The sequence below is a fragment of the Orycteropus afer genome, unplaced genomic scaffold (genome assembly GCF_000298275.1).
Source record: "Orycteropus afer afer isolate SDZICR_OR568_19922 unplaced genomic scaffold, OryAfe1.0 scaffold00047, whole genome shotgun sequence".
Taxonomy (NCBI): domain Eukaryota; kingdom Metazoa; phylum Chordata; class Mammalia; order Tubulidentata; family Orycteropodidae; genus Orycteropus; species Orycteropus afer.
This window is the reverse complement of record NW_006921634.1, coordinates 9,895,411-9,903,251: the sequence shown is the minus strand read 5'-3', so window position 1 is coordinate 9,903,251 and position 7,841 is coordinate 9,895,411.

The window sequence follows — 7,841 nt, the reverse complement described above, 5'->3', positions numbered from 1 at the left end:
TAGTGATACTGCCTCGGAAACCCAAGGAGGGGTCGCTATGAGTCAGGGCTGACTCGACGGCACATAACAACAACAACAACAACAATGTGTTGATTGCCTTTATATTGGATTCTTATTATAATATTTTTTCTCTGTTTGAAAGATGCAGAAAGTAAGGCACAGACAAGTAAGTTAACTTACCTAAAGTTCTGTAGTTAGTAAGTGGGAGGGACATCTTACAAGGGCATCTTTCTCCCAAACCAGATATTATTCCTCCATGCTTCCTCTGAAATGTATTATAGTAGAACACGTATTTTTATCTTTTCTAATCAGTTGTAATGTTACCATGATCAGAAATAATCTTTTCCATCTTCATAATCCCTACTTTACTTAATATACTGTTCAGCCATATATATTTGATATAAAGGCAGAAATCAGTTGAAGGCTATCTTTTTTATGTTTTTTGTTTTTTTTCTGCTGACAAACAAGGACAAGGAGATGTCACTGTCCACTCTCCAAATTTATGAATATTGAGAAGTGATTGCAACAACACCACAATTTGACACATAATTTCAGCGTCTGCTTACCAGCCTGGTGGATGCTGAGAAGCACTGGAGTTGCAGTGGCAGCATGAGTCAGCATTCCAGTGTTCAGGAAGTTGCAGCAGTGACCACCTGCTCCTAGCATTCTGCTATATAATTGTTAGCTATATAGCTTTGCAGCATTATGCAGTTTATTCCTAAGTACAGTCATATTTATGGATCATATAACACATAAATCTATATATCATGGCTTTTGAAATCTTTCTTTCTCCAGAATATCTTATCTTTCATGTAATACCCTCAAATGTTGCATTAAATTAAATATTTCCATAAACTCAAAAATTTCCAAAAATTGTTTCTTACAATAATGAAAAATCAAAATTAAAATCACCTAATATCCATCTATAGGTAATAATTATTCAATCCAAGTTACATCATAGAGATAGAACACTCCACAGTAACTTGAAAAAAAGAAAAGTTTATGGAAATGTATAATAAAATGTATTGTTATAATGGAAAATAGAAAATCCAGTTTAAAAATACGTATGTGAACACATGCACATAAAAATGAAGTAAAACGTATGTGTAAGGAAATTACATTATATTAAAAAATGTTAATAGATAATATAAAAATTATCTGATTTTTAAAATTAACAATACTGTGGCAGTTAAGGTTATGTGTCAGCTTGGCTGGGCCTGGTTTTGAGTGGCTGGGCAGCTGGTTGAAGTTATTCTCCAAGATGAGACTGGTAATCAACTCCATGGTAGAATCTGCCACAAGCAGCTGAATAGCTGCTTTAGGGATGTGGTCTGTTTCCGGTATATAAGGAGAAGTTTTGGAAATGGTCTGCAGCTTCTTGGCACACCTGGACCCTGCACATAGCTGAGTCTTCATTTAGCAGCCTGCCATGTTTTCCTGTCGATCCTAGGACTGTCTCTGGACTTGAACTAGTGGCCTACCATGTTGTTTGGTAATGTTGGAACTGTGCCATTTTATTTGTCGACCTTGAGTTTGTCAGTCTCAGTAGTCAGCAGCTGCCTGAGTTAAGAAAAGCCTCCAGCTTCAGTGGGCCAGGAGCAAGAGGCAGAGCTGAAGCCCAAGGTTGAGGGGCTTTCACCTAGCCTCTAGAGCTGGCACTTTGAACTTGGACTTCTAGCCTCCTAAACTGTAAAAGAATAAATCCCTGTTTGTTCAAACCATCCATTTGTAGTATTTTCTGTTAGAGCGGCACTAGAGGTAACCAAAACATCTGCTGGTGAAGAATTAATTTTATAGTAGAAAAATTAAACTTAAAAACACTCAAAATAGATTTTTTTCAATTTCTAGAAATGTGAAGCTACATCAAGAACAAAATAGAAAATTTGTAGGATACACAATTTTAATCATAATTCCAAATTCCAGCCTTTTTAAAATATTTAATGTCACTTTCATAATGACCTCAAATAATATAGTTTCCTTTCCTGGGTCTTTAAATGGTTCGATGATTTTTAGTGAAAGATAAACAAAAAATAACTGTCACTTTATTCTTCTGCCTCCATCTACCCTTTCCCCTTTTCTGTATTATTTTTCTATAGTATAAGGCATATTTAGGTTTTAGCCACATATTCCCTCACTCAAATGTCAGCTAGTGGCTATCCTAACCTGATAAATGACAAATTTATAAATTATAATTTTACTCCTTACTTCTCACATCTTGTATTTCTTTCTAAGTGAACACTTCTTATTTTTTGGCATGCAGAGTTCCCATGTCCTCTTTTGAAACCTTAGTCCTTCTCAATCCACACTGAGATGTTGGAGACTGTATTTTTTCAAATAGGCTTATCAAGGAATATTTAATTCCAAATCTCTCTCTGCATAAGAGATATTCTCCTTCCAACAAATAAAAATATAAAATGTCTTCTAATTTCTTATGTATATAATTTCACATGAAATTTTTCATGTAGTTTTCTTACTTGTACTGTTTTTATGTATGTACATATTTAAAAAGTGCATAAGTACTTGAATATAAGTACTTACATACTTTAAAAAAAAATACTTACTTACACATGTCACACATGCTTTGGTCATGCTGTCAGAAGGGACTGGTCCCTGGAGAAAGCTATCATGCTTGGTAAAGTAGAGGGTCGGCAAAAAAGGGAAAGACACTCAACAAGATGGATTGACAGACACAGTGGCTGCAACATGGCTCAAGGATAGCATGGATTGTGAAGACAGCACAGGACGGGGCAATATTTCATTCTGTCTTACAAAGGGTCACTAAGAGTTGGAGCTGACTTGATGGCACCTAACATTCTTCTTTAATTTTAAAAAAAATATATGCACTGAATGAAAAAAATGAGCAGCAATCTCTAAAAACAGTACTCTGAGGCCTGTGAGAAAATGTGTCTTTTCCTGTATTGCTCTAGTGGTTGTTGTTTTGTTGTTAGTTGCCATGAGTCCATTACATCTCATGGTAACCCCATGTGTGAAAAATACAACTTCTCCACAAGGTTTTTAAGGGTGTGACCTTTCAGAAGCACATCATCAGACCTGTCTTGTGAAGTGCTTATTGGTGGGTTTGAACCACCAATCTGGTAGAGGCCATTAATTTCATTGCACTCTATATTTCATTGCACAATATTCATCACTGAAGTTTTCCTATTTTCAGAAATAAGGCTTCAGAAGTATATTGATATTTGAATTTGGCCACATGTTATATATGACTTTCCCAAGAATCTCAGAGGCAAGAAAATGAAAGGCTCTTTCTTTCTTTTTTGTGATATGGAACAAAAAGAATTAATGGAAAATTATGAAGATCAGGTTCCCAAGAACATCTACAGCACAACGAGAGAGAAATTGCTGCCAGATACAAGATACCCTGAGTTTTCTGGCAATTTTCACTGATAATACATAACAAAGGTAATATGGAACTCTTGTTTTTTGTTTTTGTTTGAATACAGGTAACTATAGAATGGATATTGTCCAATAGAGTAGTGGAAGTTGACCTTCTGAATTGCAATATATTCAAAATACAAAGTGGCCACAACAGTGGGCTCAAGTATACCCATGATCATGAAAATGATGCAGGATGAGGCAATATTTTGTTGTGTTGCACATGGGGTTGTCCTTAGTAGGAGACTACTTGATGGCAGCTAACAGCAACAACAATAGGATTACCAGATTGTAGAATTTGTCAGACCATTGGGCTAGAGGATAGTACTAACTTTTCTTTTTCTATGTCTGTCCCTCAACTCTATCTGTCCCAGTATCATCAATATTCTAAAAGGTATTCTTAGAAGCCGCTGTTTGTTATCATTCTACTTCAGATTCAATGAAACAATGAGATAAATTAAAATCTAATTTAGTACAGTTGGTGGAAAGAGAAATTAATAGGTTCTTAACTTTTATATTCTAAAAAGATTTCCCACAAGAAATAATTAAAAGTCTATGCACTGAATCATTTAAAATGGAGATGGGCAATAGAAAGTGGATGGGTATGCATTGTGATCTAAATGTTTTTCTGTACTTCTCTATAGTATGAGGCATAATTATGTTCTAGTCACATATTTACTCATAATGTCGGTTAATGGCTAGCCTAATAAAACAATAACCTAATGAATTATAAATTATTTCTACTTTGTAAGACTCCTCCACTTCTTGATATTTGATATCTTTAAAAATTAATAACTACAACAGTTGAATTCATAGATGGTAACAAGCACATAATATTTAGTCTGAAAGTTATTTTCAAATATCAAGTTAGAATATAATGTAAAATAAGTAAGGGGTTTCCACAAAAGATGACAGAGTTAGTAAACATTTACATAACTACTCTCCTTGAAGTCACTTGAAATGAAAAAAGTAAATAAATGCAAAAAAAAAAAAAAAAGTAATGAAATACAGAATGTTTCCTAACATATGCTTGCAAATTCAAGGATGACTACTGTTTACAATAGAATTATAAACACTGGACAGTGTCCAATTGTATGACAATATTGGAAGGTGATGTACATTTCTTTTGATTAAGAGGATAGGATTATGCACAAAAATTGAGAAGAAATTGAAAGGGCCCTACTGAAAAAGCAAACAAATAAAAGGGGAAAAAATCTTATTTGAGAAGATGAGAGCTCAAATATGGGTGGGACCCAGGAACCATAACAAAAATCTTTACCTGTTTGAGTGTCTGTAAATTAAAATATCTTAATGAACCCAAAAGTTTTCTATTGATCTCACCCATCCCCTAACCCAAAAGATGAAAGCTGTGGAGTTGAACCTGGACCAGATATGAAACTGAAAATAAGAGCTTGAGGAGCTATAATTAGCTGTTGAATTGCCACCAGGATGGTGAAAGCAAAAGTTCTTTATGTCCACTGACTTCTCACTAATGTTTGTGAATACATGTGCAGACACCATACTAGTTGCCCTTCAGTTGATTCTGCCCCACAACAACCCTATAGGACAGAGTAGTACTGCCCCATAGGGTTACCAAGGCTGTAATCTTTATGAAAGCAGACTCCCACAACTTTCTCCCACAGAATGGCTGGTAAGTTTGAACTGTCGACCTTTTAATTAGCAGCTGAGCACTTATCCAGTGCATCATAGGGTTCCTTCTGTTAAGATTACAGCCAAGAACTCTGTGAAGCAGTCCTACTCTGTAACACAAGGGGTGGCCATGAGTCAGAATCTTCTAGATGGCAGCTGACAAGAACAATATAATAACTATAAAATACTGACGAAAATATTACATACTTACAAAAAGGGCAAGGAGCCAACATCTTCTGACCTCCTCTAACTTCACAAGAGGGAGACAGAATCACCATCAGCAACCCAAGGCTTATTCCTATGAAGCCAGACATGCCACCACCCCCCAGTCTTTTTAGAAACTCTGACACCATCCCTCCCTCCCACTGCACTCACTACTTGGCTGCTCGGTTCAATAATTTGTTGCAATGGTCACATAGAACTCACAGACAATACTCATAATTATGGGGTTTATTAGGGAAGTAACAGGCTAAAATTCAGGTTCAGGATCACTCTCAGCATATAATTCTTGGATCAGGACAGTCTCCTCTCTGCCATGTCCTCAGGCGTGCCTCTCTGGACCTTGGCCTGTCAGCCTGGCCTCTGCTCTGCTCCAGCAAGTGTCACACGGCTTTTGCTGCTCTGTCAATACGTACACTCACGTGTATCCCACTCCACCAGCAAGCCTCCTGCCTAAAAGCACCGAGCCTCCTCGTTGCATGGGCCGGCAAGCCCAATGCTCTGTCTTGTGCCCCTCGCTTCCTTAGCCAGTCGTCTCAACCAGTCATCTCTAATAAGGAGGTCCAGCACAGAGATCTCAGGTCCAAAGACATGCTCCATTCCAACTCTGGCTCTCCTCTCTTGATGGCAGTGAGATCCTCTCTTCTGTCTCAAGGAGGGCTCATTTTAAGCCCAGCAGCATAGGAAAACTAACAGATCATCACATTAGAGTTCCATACACCTTATTTGTATGGTTTCAGCCAGTTATCTGGTGGAAGTCACAAAGACTAGTAGAAAAGCCGTACCAAGTTATTCATTGTACCAGAGTATTTAAACCTTTAGGCCATAGTCAAACTGAATAATATTCTTCAGTTAAAGAAAGTTATTGCAAAATAAGAAAAACCTAAAATTTATATATTAGTAAAGAGAAAATTAATAAAACTGATAAATAAATCAAAGAACATATTCCTTGAATAAGAAAATTAATATGTAAGAAATACAAATCCAAAGTTATTTTGATGAAGAAAGAGGAAAAGCATAAATACACAAAATTCATCATGACATAAGAGAAAAATCACAGATACAAAAGATTTTTTATAACTATAAATATGTTATTAATTTTATGCATTTAAGACTAAGAGGAATATCCTACTAGTAAGTTGCAGCTTCCTTGAGTTGCTGAAGCCATTTAAATTATTTTGAATATAAATAAATATTTTAGTTAATATATATTTAACATACTCTATAAATGAATATAAATAGAGGTAGAGATGATTGAAACTCAGAATCTCACGAGATTCTATCAGCCACAAGGCCTGCATCTCCTCCACCAAAGATGGTAAGCAGTGTCTTGATCTAAACAAAATTCAAGGAAAGTTTAAGACTTTTTAAAGTAACATTCTGTCCTGTTACCAATATTATCAACAAGGGCTAAAATGTGGCTCACAAAAATATTAGTAACAACTATTGTTATGGATTGATTTTTACCACTTCCAAAATATGTGTTGGAAACCTAATCCTTTTTCCTATAGGATACTTTGGAGGGAGCACAACTCAGCCAACACCTTTGATTTCAGATCATGTTTAGAAATAGCGTTCCCATTCATGTTATGTTAATGAAGTCGCTGACTTGTGATACTTGTGTCATAAGAGCACTAAGCAACTAGACAATTATCTTGGGTAATGGGTAATTGAGGTTTTGACACATTGTTTTGTTTTACTACACAAGTGTTAATTATTTTCATATCTAAAAATAAAAGTATTTTTATTATTGAAAAAAAAATAAGAAATCCTGAAAAAAATTAAGAAACAACAAAATAGACAGGAATTACTATGGGCAAGAATTGCTAACTTTTTTCTCTTTTATTGTAGTTTATGCTTGTTACTGTTTAGGGTACTATGGAGGCTTTCTGGTTTTATTGGAACTTATAATAAACTTTTTCGAAACATCAAACTAAAAATTTGCCCAAAATTTTTGTAAAATTCTGTGTGGTAGTAATGAGGAGTGCTTACTGATATTCAGGTTTTTTCCTTAAAAACATGGTGGAATTTTACCTCCACATTTAATAATAGGTATATGAATGGATTTGGGCAATGGGAAGGAAGCAGTTACATGCATACCTTCTGGGTAGAAGTCTTTGAGTCTGTACTTTTATAAATGCTCCCTAGAATCAAACCAAACTGGCTACCATCGAGATGATTCTGACTCATAGCAATCCCCATTGAGTAAATCTTTACAGAAGTAGATTGCCCCATCTTCCTTCCATGGAGTGGCTGGTGGGTATGAACTGCCAACATTTTGGTTAGCAGTCAAACACCTTAAGCAGTGCACCACAAGAGCTCCCTAAGCTCCCCATTATCTCCTGTCACTATAAGAGTGTTCTTCCACATAGTGGAGGGTCAATCAGTGTATATCCTTGAAGGTGATTATGTACAGTGTGTTAATTTCCTCGTGTTTCAACAACAAACTTCTGCAAACTTGGTAACTTAAAACTACAGAAATTTGGAGGCGGGGCAAGATGGCGGACTAGGCAGAAGGATTGCACAGACCCTCTTCAACAAAGAAAAGGGAAACCAATTAACACAGACACAGAAGATAA